The following is a 24,337-nucleotide window of genomic DNA, read 5'->3' on the forward strand; positions in this document are numbered from 1 at the left end:
TCATGCAATCTCGGTATCCCATTCCCACCTCCTCTCCAGTGAGATAAACAGTGGGTGGAAAAGGGGTTAAAGGAATGTGAGTATAGGACAGATGCATGGGTCTTGGAGCACTGCACATAAGGAGAACAAACATGAAGATCAACAGAAATACAAACATATACTGATGGAAATGTTCATAGGCCAGGTACTTCACCAAGTGGTGAAGAGAAACTCACCAGCTCTCACAATGTTTCCCTTCCAATGTCTTCAGTTTTGTCAAGACCCACAATAGCGTGGAGAGACCTGGAGTATTTGTTCAAACTTCCATTGGGTGATGGATGATAGTCCTATTGGCACCCAGTTCCCTCCAACGTTCATGGAGTCATACAGCACAGAAACAAGCCCTTCGGTCTAACCAGTCCATGCCAACCATAATCCCAAACTAATCTACTCCCATCTGCCTGCCCCTAGCCTATATCCCTCCAAACCTTTCCAATCGTGTATTTATCTTTTAAATGTTGTAATTATGCCCACGTTCACCACTTCCTCAGGAAGTTCATTCCACATGCGAACCACCCTCTGTGATCAGCATTTTGATTTTGAAGCACCAAATGGGGCCCGAATCCATGGAAACAGGAACATATTTGTAATGAAGGCTGTTGACTCTTACATGTCTACAGTTGGTAAGAGGTGGGTTGCTAAATTGGCATATTCGCACCACCACAGTGTATGGTTTAGCAAAGCCCTTGAGCTGACCCTCACAGGCTCGGGTTTAACCCTGCAATAAACCAAGAAACAGTAAATGTGATCGCCTTGTGATGTTCTGACTGTTCCTCTTTTCTTTCTTGTCAATGTCCTCTTTGGCCAAGACATCTATCAATCTCTGTCTTCACCATACTGAACCACCACAGCCTGTAAGGGATTTCAAAATAGTGTGTTGCAATTTTAAAGAATTTTTTCTCATATACATTTTCCATTCCAGTGACAAATGTGACACCTAACATTCAATGTGTTCCTAGTGAGTTCCGACCCTCAGTTATTGTCATTAGCAGCGGTGTGGGGAGGGACAAGGGGGGGGGAAAAAATCAAAGAATGTTGGAAATCAGTGGTTCAGGTCCAGTGACCATTCTTCACAGGGATAGAGGGGCTTCAGCTGATGATACCAGTCAGCAAGTACTCCTAGGTTCCTGACTATCAACAATATGATTAGATTAGATTAGATTAGATTACTTACAGTGTGGAAACAGGCCCTTCAGCCCAACAAGTCCACACCGACCCGCCGAAGCGCAACCCACCCATACCCCTACATTTACCCCTTATCTAACACTACGGGGAATTTAGCTTGGTCAATTCACCTGTCCCGCACATCTTTGGACTGTGGGAGGAAACCGGAGCACCTGGAGGAAATCCATGCAGACACAGGGAGAACGTGCAAACTCCACACAGTCAGTCTCCTGAGGCGGGAATTGAACCCAGGTTTCTAGCACTGTGAGGCAGCAGTGCTAATGTGTCTATAGGAGAAAGTGAGGACTGCAGATGCTGGAGATCAGTCAAAACGTGTGGTGCTAGAAAAGCACAGCTGGTCAGGCAGCATCTGAGAAGCAGGAGAGACGAAGTTTCGAGCATAAGCTCTTCATTAGGAGCATGTATCTAGATACCAAGAAATTGATTGAAAAATTGACATTTGTAGAGAGTTCAGAACTAGAGGACACAGTTTTCAAACCAATGTATTGGTCATTTCGGATGGAGGAGGTGGAATGTCTTCACTCAGAGGGGAGTGAATTTTTGGAATTCTAGCCCAGAAGACCTTGAAGGTTCAATCATTGAATATGTTTAAGGCAGAGATAAATGGTTGTCTCAGTATTAAAAGCACTTTTTTGTATTCACTCACAGGATGAGGGCATCACCAGCTGGATCTGCATTTCTTGCCCAGTGAGCCACTTACAAATCAACTCAATTGCTGTGGGTCTGGGGTCACATTTAAACCCAGACTTGGTAAGGACAGAATTTCCTTCCCAAAAGGACAATAGTGAAGCAGCTGAGTGTTTCCAACAATTGGCAATGATTTCATAGACATCATTAGATTCTTAATTCCTGATTTTTATTGAATCTAAACTCCACTATCTGCCATAGCAAGATTCGAACCTGGAGTCCCAGGAAATTACCTGGGTCTCTGGGTTAATAAGCTAGTGATAATGCCACTAGGTCATTGCCTCTCCCTGAAAGGGGATGGAGATAATGTCAGAAAATAGTGTTGAGATTGAAGACCACCCATGATCTAATCAATTGGCTGAGCAGACTCATTGGGCTGAATAGATCACTTCCCTACTTTTCAGTTTCTATATTGAATGTTTTGCATTGAATCAAAGGGACTCTTTTCTAAGATCAAACCCAAAAGGTCAGCAATGGAGAAGAAAGTATCAATGAGATGTAAATAGAAATGGAGGCAACTGAGTCAAATGGTATATAGAGCCAAAAGAGGAATGAGGTATACAAACAAACCCCTTCCAAAGTTCATTTAAAGAACGTTCAGTACCACAATAAGAGGCAGAAAATTCCATAATGGCAGAGTTTGTTTCAGGGCTTCACTATGAACATCTGACCTCGTTGTTGTTGCAACGTGTTTGCAACAGCCATTGAAGGTCCAGGGTGGGTCAGCCAACGTGAAAGGCCAGCAGGTGATGTGCAAGAGGGTGACATGTGGCCAGAGAGCAGTGGGTGTGAACGTGTGCAATGGTCATTGTCAGAGACCTACCCAGGCCTGATGGAGGTTTAAGGTCATTGTGGAGGAAAGGTCCGGGGGAGATGTGAAGCGTGGAAGTTCTAAACCTTTGACATAATTTGCCTCCAATGCCATAATCATATCCTTCCATAGGCTGCACCCATCTAGGGAGGTGTGGTGGCAATGATACTAGAGTAATAATCCAGATATCCAGGTGTTACTCCAAGGGGAGAGTTCAAATCCCACCCCGGCAGCTGTTGAAATTTAGTTAATAATGTCTGGAATTGAAAACTAGGCCCAATGATAGTGACCATGAAAGTATCATCAATTGAACCACCTGGTTCATTAATTCCCTCTAGGGAAGGAAATCTGCTGTCCACAACCAGTCTGGCCTACATGTGGGAGGTCTGCAGATGCTGGAGATCAGAGTTGAGCGTGTGTTGCTGGAAAAGCACAGCAGGTCAAGCAGCATCCGAGGAGCAGGAAAATTAGCGTTTCGGGCCGGAGCCCTTCATCAAGAATGGTCCTCAGATGCTGCCTGACCTGCTGTGCTTTTTCAGCCACACACTCTCAACTCTTGCTTACATGTGGCCTGCAGTCACATGGTTAATGTACTCTCTGGAATAGCCAAGGAAGTTTCAGGGGAAATAGGGAGAAGCAACAAAAGCTGCTTTTGCATTCCATAAAAGAATAAGGAGAATCTGTTCCACTTGTGGCTTGAACGGTTTTATTTTGTGGCTGACAGATGGTGCACCTGACTGACATTTTGGATGGAATATAGTGGACATTAATCAGGCAGTCATTTCCTATCTGTCCTGAGAGTTAGGGTCTGATATTTATTGATTGCAGCTCATCTTTTAATACCATGCACATACTGTGCTCAGCCACGGTCTCCTGCGAATTATTCTGAAGATTTAATGGGGTGAGAGGTGATATTCTCTTCCGTGTAAACATTTAGTTAATGCAGTTATGCCCTGGAATATGAATATTTATCACTTATTGATTTCCACCAACATGCAAAGTGCTGGCTGTGCAGTTTCGTGCCAGAATCAGACGGTTGAAGAAGAGAGTGCAGGCCAGGAATCACTAGGGATGGGAATGGCAGTGAATCGCAGAATACTGACGCCAGGCAAAGCATTTTTTACATTCAGTCACGGAATATGCAGGTCACTGGCTGGGCCAGCACTTAATGTCATCCCTAAGTGTCTTTGAGAAGGTGGGGGTGAGCTGCTTTCCTGAGTTGCTGGAGTCTATGTGCTGTAGGGACACCCACAATGCCCTTAGGGAGGAAGCTCCAGGATTATGACCCAGCAGCATTGAAGGGACAGTGATATATTTCCAAGTCAGGATGATTAGTGCCTTGGATGGGAGCTGGCTGGGGTGAGGTTCCCATGTATCTGTTTTCCTTATCCTTCTAGATGCTGGAAGATGTTGATGAAGAGCTTCAATGAATTTCTGCAGTGCATCTTGTAGATGGTATACACTGATGTTGGTTGTGGAGAGAATGGATGTTGAAGGTGGTGAATTATAGAATTCCCACAGTGTGGAAGCAGGCTATATGGCTCATCAAGTATACACCAATCCTCTGAAGAGCATCTCAACCAGATCCATCACCATCCCTCAACCCTGCATCTCCCATGGCTAATCACCTAGCCTCCTCGGCTTTGGACACTATTGGCAATTTAACATGGCCAACCCAGCAAACCTGCACATCTTGGACCCTGGGAGGAAACCCATGCAGACGAGGGGAGAATGTGCAAACTCCACACAGATAGTCATCTGAGGTTGGTATTGAACCCAGGTCCCTGGAGCTGTAAGGCAACAGTGCTAACCACTGAGCCACTGTGCTATCCAATCAGGTGGTGAATGGGTCACCAATGAAGTGGTTTGCTTTGTCCTGGATGATAGGAAGGGCTTTTGCCCAAAACATCGATTTCGCTGCTCGTTGGATGCTGCCTGAACTGCTGTGCTCTTCCAGCACCACTGATCCAGAACCTTGTCCTGGATGATGTCAAGCTTCTTGTGTTGTTGGAGGTGCACCCATCCAGTTAAGTGGGGGGTGTTCCATTGGATTCCTGACTTGTGCCTTGTAGGTAGTGGACAAGCTTTGGGGGAGTCAGGAGATTAGTTACTTGTTGCAGGATTTCTAGCCTCTGACCTGCTCTGGTAGCCACTGTGTTTATCTGGCGAGTCCAGTTTAGTTTCTGGTCAATGTTAACCCCAAGGATGTTGATAGTCAGGGATCCAGCAATGGTTGAATGTCAAGAGTCAATGTTTGAATATTCTCTTGTTGGAAATAGTCATTACCTGGCACTTGTGTGGTCAGTTTTCAGCCCAAGCCTGGATGCTGTTTGGGAATGGACTGCTTCAGTATCTGAGGATTTGCAAATGGTTCAGTTAAATTCCACTTACTAACTGTGGTAAAAAGGGGTTTGGTCTGACTGTGATCTATGAATGAGACCCACCATACATCATCACAGGAAATGATGTAACATCTCATGCAGCCGAGGAGCAGAAAAATTGACATTTCGGAGCCTAGTGGCAGGATGAAGCCTCATTGAGATGTTTGTTAAATAATGTCATGTTTTCTTTATCTCGGCAGACTCTAAATATCCCTTAGCAACACAAAGAGATAGTGAATATTGTCCTAACCACACTGCACAGAAATTTATCCTGCATTCTTTCAATGAATTCATCAGTAATTATTACTGATCCCTAGACCTGTAATTTTGTACACATAGAAACACCTTCTCTATGCTTCCCTAATTAAGCACCATTCAGAGTTATAAATTCTGGGTCACTCCTTAGCCTTCTGTTTTCTAGAGAAAAGAGTTGTGGCTTGTCAATTTATTTCCTGAGAGTTCCTCTCAGTTCTGGTATCATGTCTGTGTATTTTGTACTTTCCCTTGCACCTCTTTCATAAGATAGGGACCAAAACCATTTACAGTATTTAAGTGTGTCTAATGAAAATTCTATACAAATTCAAAATAACTCCCCTGCTTTTCAATCAAAAATGAACCCATGTGTTTTGTTTGTAATAATAGTGTAATACAGTCAGGACTATGTATTATAATGGAACTTGAACTCTGGCTTTGAGCAGACATTACCACCAACTGATCCAAATTGCACAGTGGTACCTGAGACATCTAATAGACATAATATATGAGATTCTAAGCTTTTACATTCCAATAGTGTTACAGTAATTTATCATATTACTTGCACATATCACCCCTTGTGATGGCACTACAGTAGTTACTGATGTTATAATGACCATGTCTGTTGTGTATTATCATTGCGCTGTTTGTGCTGAATGATGATAGCTATGTTTAAAATGCCAGGAACAGATACAAAATACAATCAAAGAGGTAGGGGATGGCCTAGTGGTATTACTACTAGACTATTAATCCAGAAACCCAGGTAATGTTCTGGAAACCTGGGTTCAAACCTTGCCATGGCAGATGGTGGAATTTGAATTCAATACTAATTTGAAAATAAGAGTTTAATGATGACCGGAGTGATTGGAACAAGGCCAGCCATTGAATGTGAGTGCCCTGATTGGTGCTGTTAATCTGGTTCAATCAAGGAGCACTGGCTGACAGATATAAACAGAAGTGGGGAGAGGTGGATGCCACAGGGAGTGCAGTGCATCATTTCCCCGTCCAACTCTATTTTGATTTAGTCCCTGCCCTCCCCTTCACTGTTCGATCACACAGCATTGCCCTTTGATGTGAAGGGCACTGCTTGTCACTGGCCACTCGGGTGTTTTCCTATCTTCCTGGTGGTGGAAATTGAATAAAGATTCGTGCACTTTGTGTCTCTCACTGTGCCTCGCACCATGGGTACTGGGGAATAAATAAGCACTACCGCAGTTAGGCAGTAGTGTGGGGGTTTAAAAAAACATAAAATAAACAGGAGTGTCTCTCATCCCTGCACACACACACCATGGGAGCTGGGGGAAAAATAAGCACTACCGCAGTTAGGTGGTAATGTGGAGGCTAATAATAATAATAAAAAATAAACAGGAGTGTCAGAGGTTCTGTTCACTCTGAGAGATGATTCTGAAGAAGTTGAACCAGTGTCAAGTCCTATGCACGTATAAGTAAAGGGTTTCTCTGTGATGGGATACCAGCCTTTGTGGTGTTATTTTAGTAACCATGAAACAACTTCTGATCATCAGGAAAACCCATCTGGTTCACTAATATCCTTTAGATAAGAAAACTGCTCTCCTTACATAATCTGGCCAGTGACCCCAGACGCACAGCACTGTAGTTAACTCTTGACTACCCTCTGGTTAATTAGAAATGGGCAATGAATGCTGGTCAAGCCAGTCATGCCCACTTCCCATGAATGACTTTTTAAAAATTGGAATGTTGGCCTTTTATACTTAGAGGACTAAAAAACAATAGTGCAGAACTCACTGTTTAATTATACAAAGTCTCAGTTAGACCATGTCTGGAGTATACGTAGTTCACTTAAAGAAGGATACAATGGTCTTGAAGGGTAGCAGCATAGATTTATATGATATTTCTCTCCAAGGATTGAATTACAAGGAGAGAGTACACAAACTAAGATTATAATTACTCACTTTTAGATACTTAAGGGGTAAAGGTTTACAAGGTATGAAGGTGAATATTGTAATTTTGACAAGGTGCAGTGAATACTCCCAGCCTGGGTTTGAGAGAGAGAGAGAGAGCATTGATGGTGGATAAAGCTAGCAATTACATCTCCTGTATCGAATGAAGTGTTACATACTGCTGAGGCTTTAGATTTGCAATTCACACTTAGCTCACTGTGAAATTGCTGAGGCTGCCACTGAAGCAGAAGGGGTTTGTCACGATCACTGGCATCCAAACACAAAAACTGGTAATAAAACACATGAAGGAATGGTTTTTGCATTAACCCAGATATGTAGGTACAGTAGGTACCTTCTACAGTAGATACCACACCGTAAGGTTGTGAGGTACAATCCGTCTCAGGCAAGTTATAGAACTGGATTCAATTAATTTACCAACTTGTGGTCTAGAATCATAATTGTGACCATAAAAGCTGCCAGATGGTTACAAATTTCCAATTTTTCACAAATGTCCTTCAAGATTCCATCTTGCCTTGATGTCCTGATGAAAGAGCAAGAGGATTATTAAGAATTTACATCACACTTTTCACAACCTCTTTTCACAATGCAAGATGCTTTACCCGTCAACAAGAGTGCAGTCACTCTTTTAACAAAGGGAAATCCAACAGTGAATTTGCATACAGCAAGATTTCACTGATAATCTGTTTCAGTGACATTGGTTGAGGGACAAACAAGGCTAAAGGCCTATCAATCATACCAGGTGAAGCAGCATTTCACCTGTACCTTCTCCAATCTGGTCTATTGCATTCGCAGCACCCAATGTGGCCCACTCTACATTGGACAAACAAAACGCAGACGAGGTGACTGCTTGCAGAACACCTCCAGTCTGTGCGCGGGCAGGACCCCAACCTTTCCATAGCCAGTAATTTTAGCACCCCATCCTGCTCGTATGCCCACTTGCCTGTCCTCAGCATGCTGCAGTGTTCCAGTGATTCACGGTGCAAATTGGAGCAAAGCTCATCTTCAGGCTAGGCGCTTTACACCTTCTGGGTTTAATATTGAGTTCAGATTGTGAATCCACTCCCAATCCTTCCCTTTCTTTTAGCTTCGCTTGTTACATTCTTTGTCACCGTGTCCTCTCTGCCCTCCCCCCCAATTCCAGTGGGACTGTCTTCTTTCCAGTCTGGAAGTTAGATACACCGTTGTTCTGCTTAATCTACACCATCAGCAGCCTGTTTTCCCCAGCACTCCAGCCCCTCCACACAACATCTCAGATGAAGAGTCATTTTGACTCAAAACATTAGCTTGCTCTCTCTCCATGGACTGCGCTTGACCTGCTGTGATCACCAGCGTTTTTTGTTTTCATTGCTAAAGACATCTCCGGGCAGTTCAACATAGCCTCAGGAATGTATTAAAAACAGTCAGGGTGAATTGGACAATGGGATTCTCCAGTGTCAGAGTGGTACATCCTAGGAAACAAGCAAAAATGGTAGAAAATAAGCAAAATTCTTGTCGCAATTCCCACCTTCTTCTGTTCCCCTGACTACCCCCATCTACAAAACCCAGATTTCCTGGGGTCACATTTTCACATGTTTCTTTTTCTGTAATAAAGCCCAACATCATTTCTGGGAAGAAAGCCCCTCAAAGGATATTTGGATAGGAGAGGTTTACAGGGATATGAGCCAAATACAAGCAATTGGAACACCTTCAGTTTAGGAAGTCTGGTCAGCATGGATGAGTTGGGCTGAAGGGCCTGTTTCTGTGCTGTTATGACTCTATGTGTCCACTATAATTGCCCTTTGAAATGGGCTAGTATGCCATTCAGTTGTATTAAGAATGATTAATTTCAAGAAAAATAGCCCAGTGTAACCTTCTGAGGAGAACTAGAAGTGTCTTTTTCAAGGAAGCATAAGTTAGACAGTAAATGTGTCCTTGTCTCTACCCACTTCCTGAGAACAAACATTTAAAAATGACTGTTTCGAGCCCAGAAATACAACCCAATCACTGTAACAGTGGGTTATCAGAGTGCCAATCTCTGGTGTATCATTGGCCCAAACTGTTGACACGATCACCAAATGATTGTTAGTGGCAAAATGCACCAACGCAAACTGGACATCACCGAGACACTCCTCTGCCAGTCCAGGAAAGTACAAGATATCCCCTGGATACAGCCTTGTTCCAAGAACCAGCATTGGATCAGTTAGAAACATAGTGAGAAATACTGTGCAGGATGTAAGGATTATTAGAGATGTGTACAACACAAAGTATCAAACACACACCAGAATGTACAACTCGAAGACTAACTGCATTAGCACAGAATTGCTTTGAAGCCCATTGGATACTTAAGGTGAGAAGAGGAGCAGGATTTGTACAATTAATAGTAGGGCCTTGGGTAATGTTGTAGAACGAAAGGACGTAGGGGTTCAGGTACATAATTCTTTGAAGTTTGCATCACAGGTAGACAGCACACTCGCCTTCATTGCTCAGACCTTTGAGTTTAGGAGATGAGATGTTATGTTGAGGTTGCACAAGACATTGGTGAGACATCTTCTGGAATATTGTGTCTAATTCTGATCACCCTGTTATAGACAAGATATTATTAAGCTAGAGAGAGTTCAGAAGAGATTTACCGGGATTTTGCAGGGAATGGAGGGTTTGCATTATAAGGAGAGTCTAGATAGGCTGGGACTTTTTACACTGGAGCGTAAGAGGTTGAGAGGTGTGCTGATAGAAGTTTATAAAATCATGAGTGGATAGATATGGTTAATGGTAGGTATCGTTTGCCTACGATGGGGAATTTCAAGACTAAGGGGCACATTTTTTTGGCGAGAGGAGAAAAGACATGGGGGCAATTTTTTTACACAGAGGGAGGTTCGCAGATGGAATGAACTTCCTGAGGAAATGGTGGATGCGGGTACAGGTACAACATTTAAAAGGCACTTAGATAAGTTCACGAATTGGAAAGGTTTGGAGCGATATGGGCCAGGAGCCAGCAGGTAGGACTAGTTTAATTTAGGATTATGTTCGGCATGAATTGGTTGGACCGAAGGGTTTGTTTCCGTGCAGTATGACTCTATAACTCCAGAAGCTAAAGGTGTCAAATACCAGGAAGGGAACTGTTGTGAACAGAATAGAGAACCTGCCTACACCCATACCACAAGCTGAGAGTGAGTGGGAGGCTTTGCCTTCTGCAGTGTAGAAGTTCACTCCTGCTTCATGGGTCCCTTGCCAAGGAGCAGAATAACAATGACACCCTGTCGAAAACATTGCTTAGAGGATACAGGGCAGACAGGACTAACTCCACACTCTGCTGGAAGAAAGAGCAAAACCGCACGGTCGCACTAAATGAAAAATCATTGAAATCCGATGCCATGTCAAACCAGAATGACAGAGCAATTCTATCACATGACAGGTTCCCTCCCAAGCAATCACTGCATTTGGAATGAAAAATCTGTACCCCCTCATTGCCAATACCGACATCATGCACCATGTTTGGTTTAAAATTTAAACAAAGCTTGGCAGTTAACTGTCAATCACCATTTCACAGCATTTTGCACAGTAGCTAACAATCAAAGTCCACTTATCAACTAATCAGTACTAAGGTGGCTCAATGTTTAGGATTGCTACCTCACAGCACCAGGGACCTGGGTCAATTCTACCCTCGGGTGACTGTCTATGTGAAGTTTGCACATTCTCCCGTGTCTGTGTGCTTTTCCTCCCAGGGTCCAAAAATGTGGGAGTTAGGTGGATTCGTCATGCTAAATTGCCCAAAGGGTCCAAGGATGTGCAGGCTAGAGGGAATAAGCTGGGTTATAGGGAATTAGATTAGACTTACAGTGTGGAAACAGGCCCTTCGGCCCAACAAGTCCACACCGACCCGCCGAAGCGAAACCCACCCATACCCCTACATTACCCCTTACCTAACACTACGGGCAATTTAGCATGGCCAATTCACCTGACCCGCACATCTTTGGACTGTGGGAGGAAACCGGAGCACCCGGAGGAAACCCACGCAGACACGGGGAGAACGTGCAAACTCCACACAGTCAGTCGCCTGAGTCGGGAATTGAACCCGGGTCTTCAGGCGCTGTGAGGCAGCAGTTGGGGGAATGTTGGGGGAATGTTGGGGGAGGGTGGGTCTCAGTGGGATGCATTTTGGTGGGTCAGTGTGGACTCAACAGCCTGTTTCCACACTGTAGGAATTCTATGACTCTCTCCTCATGCAGCACAAATGTTAGTTTTCCACTCAGATTAGTGTTCTTGAGAGTTATTCTGATCAATGCCAGATCAGAGGCTTTATTCAAGTTCTGTCTTACCAATCCTTTACTTGAAAATGTAAAGAGTTGGATGTTTTTCTACATGACCAAGGAGCAATGGAAAGGTGGGCTACTGTTTATCAGCAAGTAGGAGACAGCTTCACAACTACAGGAATTATCACAGAATTTCACTTCTTCCAACAGCTGAAAAAACATGAGATAGGCGAGAAGGAGGTTTAAGAACACAGCAAGCCAGGCAGCATCAGGAGATGGAGAAGTCAACGTTTTGGGTGCAACCCTTCTTCAGGACTGGGGGTGGGAGTTAAGGGGAGCTGCAGATAAAGGGGGATGTGTGAGGGAGTGAGAGACAGTTTTGGGTGGGGAGAGGAGTGGAGGTAGTGATAGATGAGCACAGGTAGAGGGTATAGCCTGGTTGGTTGATGGGAGGAATGAATCTGTTTGATGCCTGGAAGGAAGGGTCAGCCAGGAATGGAAGGGAGGGGGAGGGGCTGGAAAGGGAAAATTTAAGACATATGTCCACAGTTGTCACAAAGGATATGTACACAGTTGTTATGTACTAAGGATATGTACGCAACTGTCAAGAAGGATATATACACAGATGCCATGAAGGATATGTACACTGTTGTCATGTAGGATGTATACACAGTTGCCATGAGCTAAGGATATGTACACGATTGTCACGAACTAAGGATATGTACACAATTGTCATGAAGAATATGCTCTTCTACAAGCCTTCTACATTGACTGGGACCACAATGCCAGAGAATGGACTCCACTCTTTACAAACTTTATTTACTGGCTTTGTTCTAAGTGTTGCACTGTTGATAGTGAAACTTCAAGTCCAGAATCCTGGAGAAATAAGTTAGTGAAAGAGATAGTTACGTTTTTTTTTTATTTTCTCACAATGAAAATGAAGGAAGGAAGAACCATCTTGTGCATTTATTCATTTTATATCAAACACATTAATTGCTGTTTTTATTGTTACTGCTTTGGCTGTAATCCCCTATTGCTTTTCTTTAACAGAGAATAATGAGATGCTCTCATGCTTGAACAATCCATGTTTGAACAATTAGTGCTGGACTTGATCAAATGTGTGGCCTCAGGCACAGCAATATCAGCAGACAATTCATTTCTCCACTTCTCCACTCCATGTGTAATTGAGCAAATGACAGCTCTCTCACATCTTCAATTAACTGCTTCCCTCACACTCTTTGGTGTCTCCACCATAGGTCCATCTTTATTCATTGACAATGTTGACCCCACAGTGACATTAATCCCAAATGGAGTTCTCTCATCTCCTCCATTAACCTTCATTTCCTTCTCCAAACCAAACACCTCAGCATTTCTTACTCCCACAAAGCTTTGCAAACAGATGAATTCAAAACAAGTGTAGACTATTTGGCCCTTAAACCTGCTTGGTATTCTATAAGATCATGGCAGGTGACATTGTGGTCTCAGCTCTACATTCCATGTCCTTCTGATACCCTTTGTCAAGAATCTATCTATGACCCTATCTCCTTTAAGGAAGAGAATTCCAAAGATGGCGGCCCTCTGAGAGTGATATAAAACTACTAATTTCTTATTTAAATGGGACAGCCTTCAATTTAAACTGTGTAAATCCATATTTGGTAAAATTCCAACACAGCTCTCACAGTCTGAGCAGGACTTAAGAAAAAAGACATCATCAACTGGTGATCCTGTCTTACCCAAAGCATCCAACTCAGTGTTCCCCAAATTGTTTTGTACTGTGACTTCATTGCAAGCTCCACCATCATCTTCTCAAGGGCAATAAGGGATGGACAATAACTGTTCACCTAGCCAGTAATGCCCGCATCTCATACCTGTGTTACCCATGTGCTTCACCAAGACAAAACATATGCATTAGAGTTAACTTTTCAATTGCTCTGAAGCAAGGACCTAAAATGTTAACTCTCTTTCTCTCTCCACAGAAACTGCCAGACCTGTGATAGGGACGTAGGGTCATACAGCACGGAAACAGACCCTTCGGTCTAATTTGTCCATGCCGACCAGGTTCCCTAAACTGAACTAATCCCATTTGCCTGCATTTCAGCCATATCCCTCTGAAGTTTTCTTATCCATGTGCCCGTCCAAATGTCTTTTAAGTTCTGTGATTATATTTGTCTCTATCACTTCCTCTGATAGCTTGTTCTATACGTGCACCATCCTCTGCATGAAGAAATAACTCCTCAGATCCCTTTTAAATCTCCTCCCCCCAACCCTATACTTCTAGTTTTGGACTCCCCTACCTTATCCATGCCCCTCGTGGTTTTATAAACCTCTATAAGATCACCCCTTAGTTTTCTGTGCTTCAGGGGGAAAAAAGTTGCAATCTCTCCAGCCTCTCGTTATACTTCAAGCCCTCCAGATTGGGTAACATCCTTGCAAATATTTTTTGCACCCTTTCCCATTTAATAACATCCTTCCTATAGCAAGATGACTAGAGCTGTATACAAAAGTGAGGAGTGCAGATGCTGGAAACCAGAGTTTAGATCAGAGTGGTCCCGGAAATGCACAACAGGTCAGGCCACAATCGAGGAGCAGGAAAATCGATGTTTCAGGCAAAAGCCCTTCATCAGGAATGGAGGATGGAGGGCTTTTGCCCAAAACATCAATTTTTCTGCTGCTCGGATGCTGCCTGATCTGCTGTGCTTTTCCAGCACCACTCTGATCTAAACTAGTGCTGTATGCAGTACACCAAATGTGGCTGTACCAATATCTTGTACAGCTGTAACATAACATCCTAAATCCTGTACTCAATGCTCTGACTGATCAAGGCAAGTGTGTCAAACACCTTCTTTATCAACCTGTTTATTTCTGACACCACTTTCAAGGAGCCATGTACCTGCAGCTCTAGTTCTCTCATTCAACAGAACTACCCAGAGTCCCACCAGATAGTGTTCAGGAATGTGTAGGTTGGCTGCATCAGCCTCAGGAAATGCAGGGTTACAAGGATAGGGTAGGGATGGGTCTGAGTGGGAGGTTCTTCCAAGGGTTGGTGTGGACCTGTTGGGCTGAGTGGCCTGTTTCCACACTGTAGGGATTCTATGATTGCAACTTAATTCAGGGAGAAGGCAACAGAATGGATAGAAATGTGGAGTGCAGGAAAAAAGACATCCCAAGTATAATACAAAAAAAAGGAGGATAAAATTCATTAGGAAGTACTATTAAACTCAATTTCCTCTGCCAAATTATGTTAGCAATCTATAGAAGGCATTGCCTTGGGTTGAGATCGAGAAATGAGTGCAGAACTGGCTGAGTATTTCCAGCATTCTGCCTTTTTTCTTTCCTATTTCAAGCATTGCAGTATTTTGCATTTTCTCTGCGATAGTTTCACATCCACCTAGATAAAGATCAGCATTGGCAAATCAGTGTCACCTTAGTCATCCCCCTGGCTGGCAGGAATGTAATAGTCATGAGCCTCTGGTTTCTTGGAGATGGAGTAAAGCTCTATTGAAACTTGAGCATTCCTGAGTAAAGCAAATAGGAAATCAGTCCCCTATTGGTGTTAGTCCATGAATATTGGAACTGGAGGAGACTGTGGCTCACAGCGCCCAGGACTCCAGTTCGATTCCACCCTTGGGCGACTGTCAGTGTGGAGTTTGCACATTCTCCCCGTGTCTCTGTGGGTTTCCTCCAGGTGCTCCAGCTCCCTCCCACAGTCCAAAGATGTGCAGGTTTGGTGAATTGACCATGCTAAATTGCCCATAGTGTCCAGAATAAGTGGATTAGCAATGGGAAATGCAGGGTCGTGGAGGTTCGTGAGGTGCCCTTCAAAGGGTCAGTGTGGACTTGCTGGGCCAAATGGTCTGCTTCCACACTGTAGGAATTCTATGACTCTAATTAGTCCTTCAAACCTGTTCCACTTACCAATGAGATCACAGATAATTTGCAACCTTATTCCGCGTGCTGATGATATTCTTAATTCCTGTTTAACAAAAACTTATCAATTTCAACGTATCAAGCTTTAAATTGAACAACTGATCTTGCTTCGATTTCCATTCATGGAAGAGAGTTACAGACATTGTAACACCTGATTTTTTTTTGGTGTAAAAAAATTTCCTAATTTGTGATAATCCCAGTTATGGAAAACTTGGACAAACTAGACATTGTTTTAGGATACTGCTTGATAGACCAGAACTGTTTAAAAAACAGAATGTGTGGAAGAACCAAAAGTAAGGAAATAAGCAACGGGACTTCAGGATTAAATTTAAATACGAAAACATCTTTACCATACAACCTGAAAAAAACCAAACTTGAGCAGTAATCATTAAAGGGATGGTCTGAACAAATAACATAATTGATTCAGAACCATATAAGCTTCTACCTTAAACTCAATCCAACAGATTTAATACAGCTTAATCTTCTTTTTACAGTGTTTTTTTTTCCTATAAGCTTTTACCCATGTTCAGACACTTTTTATATTAGCTGCCCAGGCCACTGCTCAAGTCTATGATGTATTCAAATCAATATAACCTTCTATTTAAAGCTTTGGCATTGCTGACAGTCACATCCCATAATCCACCTGACACAGGTAGCCATTCCTTTGACATCCTGTAGCTGGGCCCCTCTCTTAGCCGGTCCCAATTCTCTAGAACCCATTCTTTCTCCATCTAAACATATGGGATTAAATTGGATGCTCAAACACAGTTAACTGGAAGATAACTTAGTAGCTTGAAACAGAGAAACTGGTTTGGGTATCCGGCTCTTTGAGTCAGTTCCATCATTCAGTGTCATCCTGGCTAATCATTCAACTCAGCATCTGCCGATCTCACTTTCTTCATCCAACTCAGTACCTTGTTCCCACTTTCACCCCATGCTCTTTGATTCTTTTAGCCCTTTATCTTGAAAACATTTGGTGTTTTGCTGTTTTCTGTGGCAGCAAATTCAAATGGGTCACCACTCTCTGGGTGAAGAAATTTTCCCTAACTCAGTCTTGTATCCTTAAAGAAACATTAAGGACAAATACATGAATAGGAAGGGAATCGAGGGATATGGATCCTGTAAGTGAAGACAGTTTTAGTGTAGAAGGGCAAAATGTATTGGTACAGGCTTGGAGGGCTGAAGGGCCTGTTCCTATGCTGTATTGTTTGTTGTTCTTAAACTAAGTACTGGACTCCTCTGTCATTTGGGAACATCCTTCCTGCATTTGCCCTGTCTAGGTTTGTTAGAATTTATAGATTTCTGTGAGACTCCACACCAGCACCACCTCCCCACATTCCATTCTTCTAAGTACTGGTGAATATAATCCTAACATTACTATTCACATAATAATCTGCCTTCCTGCTTTAGCTACCAAAGTGAATGTTTGGTCTCCACGTTCTACTTCATCTGTCATGCATTTGCCCATTCAACCTGAACTAAACTCACTGAAATAACCAACGGGCAAGATTTCAGATTTATAAATTCACTTTAACAAACAAACCAAAATCAAGTTAATCTAAACTTGAACTAAGAGACAAATTGTGTTAAAGATATACACAATTAAATATTAACATAGTAAATACAACAAAGATAGTCCTGAATAGTCATTCAGCTCTTATTCACTAATTTCAGTCACAAACTCCTTCTGCACTGCCCCAGTTTAATTCCATCTCTTTTCTCGTCAGGATTTAGCTACAGATTCTCACCTGACAGCATTTCCCAACCAACCTGACAGCCCTGGGCATGTTCTGCACCAACTTAGTGCAGTTTTGTAAAACCTTTGCTGCTTTGTTCAGGACAGGCCTGATAGAATGGATACATTGGGATCACTTTTGTTCAAGCCCTCATTAACAGCCCACTGCATTGTATGGTTAATTCTGGTTATTCAGTTCCTTTCAAATGAATTGCGACACAATTCCCAGATCCAGCTTTCATGTTCACTGTTTTTTCCCCAATTGTACCTGGTCACACAAGCCAGTTCCTATGCTACACCATGGACTCTTGAGAGTCCATTTTCATTACAGAATTGCTGCTGCTCTGATCATTCAATCCATCAAATACAGCGTCGCGGGAACCAACTCCAACATCTGCCCAGCATATGCCATTGGACAGGGGCTGGCACTGTTTCATCTGTTTGAGCTCCAGCTGATTGCAACTCCTGCCTGGTGTGCTTCCCCCTACCAGGCAACCAGCTTCTGCCATTTCAGCTCACATTGGTGCTGGAAACCATCACACCAAGATTTTTTGGAGCTGACTCATGTCTTCCCTCCCTGATCCACTAGATATGAAGGCCAGCATTTCATTGTCTTTTTGATGTTATGACCCTATAATTGATGTACAGGATCTCCACCACTTCGAGTGTTTCATCATTTAGAAATTACCTCTTTCTATCCTGTTGAGGTTTAATGTGGGGGACCTCAGATTTGATCCCATACTGAGATCCATTTGCGACAGTTTTCCCCAGTGACAGCATCTGCTTGATCTTTGTGACTGTGTGCCTCTTGTTTCACTGCTCACATTGTCGCAGTTCTTTGGATTATTGGAAAGTTTAGTTATGTGGTTTCAGATTTCATCTTTTAAGTTTTTAGTGAATGCAGTGAATAGTTGTGGCCCAAACACAAACCATTGCAGGGCACTCTTGCCTTATTCTGCCAATCTGCCAATCTGTCGTATCCATGTTTGTGTGACCTCTCTCAATCTCGAGAGTGTGGTGTTGGAAAAGCACAGACAGTCAGGCAGCATCCGAGGAGCAGGAGAATCAATGTTTCGGGCATAAGTGCTTCATCAGGGTTTCCTGGCCTGACTTGCTGTGCTTTTCCAGCACCACACTCTCGACTCTGATCCCCAGCATCTGCAGTCCTTACTTTCTCCCTACTGACCTCTCTCAATGTGCCCATGATGCCAGGGCATCACAACTGGAGAAGTCAAAGAGATAGCCTCACAGAACTACCTTAACCAGTTCAACTATTGCATCCATTGTCAGGGCTATTAGGCAGTATGCTGGGTTTGCGAGTTTAACTGCTGGTTAGAGTATTTGTCCAATTTCTCTCTGTCAACCAATTTCTGAACCTGGTCAATAATTTAACTTCAATTCACTTTAATTTTTAACCAACACTTTTATCAATTTCAGTGAGGATGTTACAATCAGTGCTGGACTCTGTACAGTGTTAGATAGAATCCCTACAGTGTGGGAACAGGCCATTAGGCCTAACAAATTCACACTGACTCTTCGAAGTGTATCCCACCCAGACCCATTCCCCATCCCTATTACTCTACATACCCCTGACTAATGCGCCCCTACACATTCCTGAACACTATGGACAATTTAGCCAGCCAATTCACCTAACCTGCACATCTTTGGACTGTGGGAGGAAAACAGGGCACTCAGAAGACACTCACGCAGACACAGGGAGAATGTGCAAATTCCACACAGACAGTTGCTCGTGGCTGAAATCAAATTCAGATCCCTGGTGCTATGAGGCACTGTGCTGCCCAACTCTCCAGGGTTTTCCTGAGGGTTTCAGCAAATAACAGAGTAGGTCTTCAGGACACTCCTGTGAGTAACCCGGGAGAAAAATCATCAGCTCAATCAAAGTTTGGGGATCTTATTGATAAACATGTTTGAACACTTTGATATTAAGTAGTTTTAGAGATGGGATAAAGGCTAGAAGATTTTTTTGAGAGTCAGTCATGGTGTGGTATCATTTTAAGAGGATATGTAAATGGTATATGCATCATGGAGGAACTAAGATGTACAACAACATGTGACCAGCAGCCTGGGAGTTTGGCTGTTGTTGTGAATCATAGTGGTGGCTGAATGTTTGGACTAGACCTCTCGATAGGTAATTTTGCATCAAGGACCCAGAAACACAACATGTCATTCATCAGGTTGTTAAGCGTCTGATCACTTTCCGATTTGTAGTTGAAGCTGGTTTGGTAATGATGGATGGAGTGGGAGGATCCTGTGGTGGCAGTGTGGGTGCATGTGGTCATACAATGGAACTGGGTTCAGTTTGACTTTCTATGCAAGTGAATAATTTGTAAATAGTCACAAAACTGTGGCTGTTGAATGCTCAGTTACTTTAACTGCTAACAGAAAATCCCAGTGGATAAAACACACATACATGGCTGTAGGCATTGCGTAGAGTCAGATATTTGCCAATGAGCCTGCTCAAAGGTATTATAACAGGCCTCCTGATCCAAAAGGAGGGACACTACCACTTCACCAAAAGAATCCACTGTGTGGAGCCATGCAACCGAACATTAACAACATCAACATTAACAAAAGTTAATGTTGCAGCAATTGCATCAGCTACTGTTACCTTTGTCTATATATACTCATTCATCCATTTTTAAAGAGTCCATTATGTCTTATTTTCTATTTAGAAACTTTGCAGCATTTTCGTATCTCATTCCTCCAGAACAATGTACAGTGAATTTTGTAAAGGGAGGCATTGGGTTCAATAAAGGAAGATCAAAGAACTACAGACTAGAGACTGGTCTGTGTAACCAATAACCCAATGAGGGTACATTGAGAAAAAAATTTTTGTGAGGCTTACTCTTCCCGTTTGGATCACTTTGTTGTATTGACTATGTTCTACTACATGCTGTTTTACAAATTTCCAAAAAGTGACAGGGTGACCGAGAAAATTAGCAATTGTGTTTCATTGGGTTTCTTCCCTCATTTCTTAACTGAACGCATTCAAATCCAGAGACCATAATGCCAAACTAAATTTCTCCGAAATATTTTAGAATCACACAATGACAAACACAGAAAGAGACTGTTTAACCCATCAATGCCTGTGCTAGCTTTTTCAAAGAACTGAACAATAAGTTCCATTCCCCATCTCTTCATTAATACATGTCGTTCTTCAGATCAGTTTAGAACTGAGGGCACTGTTTTAAAAATAGTGGTCGCCCTCTCAGGATTGAGTTGAGGAGATCTGTCTTTTTATTAGGGCATTGTCTGACTTAGAACGTTTGCCTCAGAATACACTGAAGGTGAGGTCATTGAGTTCTTCTTAAAGTCAGAAGTCACACAACACCAGATTACAGTCCAACAGCTTTATTTGAAACTAAAAGCTTTAGGAACCCTGCTTCTCTAGCTGGTGACTTCACCTGACAATGGAGCAGAGCTCTGAAAGCTTGCAATTTCAAACAAACCAGTTGGACTATAATCTGGTGTCGAGTGACTTCTGAATTTGTCCACCCCAGTCCAACACTGGCACTTCCACATCAAGGTCCTTTTAAGATTAGATTCTTGTTAGGCTGCAGAATTGAGGACATTTGGGGGTGGGTGGGAATGTGGCATTCAAAGCACCAACAGCCAGAATCTTATCTTCCTTTATTGAACAGGCTCAAGGGGACAAGCTGTCCACATCTGTTCTTATTCCGTGAAAATAATCACACCTCTTTCGTAAATCGGTATGAGATTTTCAAGACTTAATGTATTCACAGAATGTGTTTGTATCACTGGCAAGGCCTGTGTTTGGTATGTGTCCCTTAAACTGAGTAGCTTTCTCAGCTATTTCAGTCAATCACATTGCTGCGAGTCTGGACTCTTCAAGTTCTTAACAGGAAAAGAGACGGTAGATAAGGCTGGGAGAAAGTGAGGACTGCAGATGCTGGAGATCAGAGCTGAAAATGTGTTGCTGGAAAAGCACAGCAGGTCAGACAGCATCCAAGGAGCAGGAGAATCGACGTTTCGGGCATGAGCCCTTCTTCAGGTAGATAAGGCTGAACTAGTTCCACTGGTCAGGGATTCTAGAGTGAGGGGTATCATCTGAGAATTAGGGCCAGACCGTTCAGGAGAGAAGTTAGGAAGAAATTCTACACACAAAGGGTGATGGTGGTTTTGAACACTTTTCCACAAATGGCAGCAGATGCTGGGTCAGTTGTTAAATCTGAGATAGATACATTTCTGTTAAGCAAAGGTATTAAGCTATATGGGCCAAAGGTAGGTATGTGGAGTTAAGTGACAGATTAGCCATCATTTCGTGGAATGGTAGGACAAGCTTGAGGGGCTGAATTCTCTCCTGTATTCCAATGAGTCATGTGTAAGGCAGACTGGGTAAAAACAGCAGATTTCCTTCCCTGGCAGGCATCAAAGAACCCAAGGGGTTTATATGATAATTAATGATTGTTTCAAGGTCACCATTACTTAGACTAGCTCTCTACTCCAGATATATCAATTGAATTTTAGATTCCACCAGTTGCTGTGATAGAGTTTGAACCAATGGTCCGAATCATTAGCTTGAATTTCTGGACTGCTAGCCCCCGTGACAATGCCACTGTTTCAGCCCCCTATCCCTTACCAGTCAAGGTTTGGAGGGTCAGGTGATGTTCTTGATACTGTAGAATAAATTCAGGCTGCCTGAATAAACAGATTAAAATTGCTGACGGTATTGTATAAGCACATCATGCTATGCCTCCCCTTGTTCAACAGATTTTTTTTAAAAAGCTATACCTTGCTATAACCTAATCTCCAATGCGTCTCTTTTCCAAATCTGTTTGACTTTAGCTCATCAACCCAATGTCACATGATCTTGCTCACTCTTGCTGCCTTGAGGCAAGATGAAATTCCAGTAAGATGCTTCTTAAATAAAACTCATGGTTCCTTCGACTCTGTAAGTTGTACTTAGCAGCACAATGAGACCATGAATGTATGAGTTTCGAGTTTACAAGTGGAAAGACCATATTTAAAATCTTAGGAAGATCTTAGAATCCCTACAGTGTGGAAACAGGCTATTCAGCCCAACAAGTTCACACCAACCCTCCAAAGAGCATAATACACACTTTCACCCACCCCCACCCTATAATACTGAATTTCACATGGCCTAACCTGTACATCTTTGGAATATGGGAGGAAACAGGAGCACTCAGAGGAAACCCAGGCAGGCACAGGGTGATTGCACAAACTCCACACAGACAGTCACTTGAGGGTGGAACCGAATTGGGTTCCTGGTGCTGTGAGGCAGAAGTGCCAACCACTGAGCCACCGTGCCAACCTAGATGCAACTTCTCATCCATCTCTGAAAGGACCATTGCCGTCCTCGAAAAATCAAGGAATTGCTGAATTCAATCCCCAAAACATATTCAAATTTCTCGAAGCATCTGGTCTAATTGTGGCAGAGCTGACCTATTCATCCATTGTCATACAGTGGCCCTGCTGAAAATATTTGAAAGAAGCAATACATCTTTAAAAAGATCTTCGAAATTCAGAGTCAAATAGAGACAAGCAAGCCACTAAAGGCCAGCAAACCTTTCTGTTTGTTATCTTATTCCCCTACATCTTATTCTACACCTTCTCTGAGCCAATCTACCTCCACGTTTCTCCTGATCCAACTGTTGATGCCTAAGAGACTGACTTAACAAAGATATTTTCAAAAACGGTGATGCTGGAAAAGCACAGTTGGTCAGGCAGCATCCAAGAAGCCAGAGAGTCAACGTTGCGAGCATAAGCTCTTCATCAGGAATGGACTGATGTATCAGCCTGGATTATATGCTCAAGTCCTTCACAACTCTCAGACTCAGATGGTGAGTCATTCCTGATGGAGCTTATGCAAGCTGTACAAACGCACCACCTGGGTAGAGGGAAGGACGTGGGAAAGATTTCTCTTAAAAGCTCGGAAAGATAACATTGGCGGGATTTCAGAGGGAGCAGCTGCTGGATGGGCAAGCAGGCAAGGTGTTGACATTTCCTTTCACTTCACAGCTCAGACTGTGAATTTACAGAAGGTAGGAAGCTGAATTATCTGCAAAGATATACTCACAGACAGGTTTCTGATTTGGAGCAGTTAGTGGAAAATGAAAGTGGGAGGGAATGGATTAACATCAGCAGAGGAACAGTCATTAATGCAAGGTGCTTGAATAGAACTTCATTCAACTCCATTGGGTATGGAATCCATGATAAAACACATTAACGCTTTTGTATCTGACTGGAAGAAAATGGACTTAAAACATCAGAAAGCAGAGAAGTCAATACTGGATTTTAACCCATTTTGGGAAGATTGGACTCCCTGTTGAGTGGACAGTGCAGCCACAGTGCAGTGCAGTAACAGATTTAGTGTGGGGAGAATGGCCAGCAGTTTGTGCACAGTAAAAAAAAATGAGAGAAAGGAGTAGTTAATCTGTTTCTGGCCGTTTGAGGTGGAGGGCACATATTGACTAGCCCATTAGAAGATCTAAACATCCTTCTTCCAGCCGTGTGAACGAATATTTTGCATCAATCCAAGAAGTCAGACAAAAAAAGTAGGTTCTTTGATAATACAGCACTTCTTCAGTACTGCACTGATGTATCAGCCTGGATTCAAGTCCTCCACGACTCTCAGACTCAGGTGGTGGGTGGGTGGGGAAGTTCTTACTAGGCACCACACCAAGCCAATCCCAGTAGGGCACTGCCAAACAGCCAACAAGGGCAATGTCTTCGCTGAGGAGAAAGTGAGGACTGGAGATCAGAATCAAAAGTGTGGCACTGGAAAAGCACAGTCGGTCAGGCAGCATCCGAGAAGCAGGGGAGTCGATGTTTCGAGCATAAGCTCCATCAGGAATGACTCACCATCTGAGTCTGAGAGTTGTGAAGGACTTGAGCATATAATCCAGGCTGATACATCAGTCCATTCCTGATGAAGAGCTTATGCTCGCAACGTTGACTCTCTGGCTTCTTGGATGCTGCCTGACCAACTGTGCTTTTCCAGCATCACCGTTTTTGAAAATGTCTTTGCTGAGTCAGTCTCTTAGGCATCAACAGTTGGATCAGGAGAAACGTGGAGGTAGATTGGCTCAGCGAAGGTGTAGAATAAGATGTAGGGGAATAAGATAACAAACAGAAATTGAAATTCTGCT

Source organism: Hemiscyllium ocellatum, chromosome 43 (assembly GCF_020745735.1).
Source record: "Hemiscyllium ocellatum isolate sHemOce1 chromosome 43, sHemOce1.pat.X.cur, whole genome shotgun sequence".
In the NCBI taxonomy this organism is placed as follows: Eukaryota; Metazoa; Chordata; class Chondrichthyes; order Orectolobiformes; family Hemiscylliidae; genus Hemiscyllium; species Hemiscyllium ocellatum.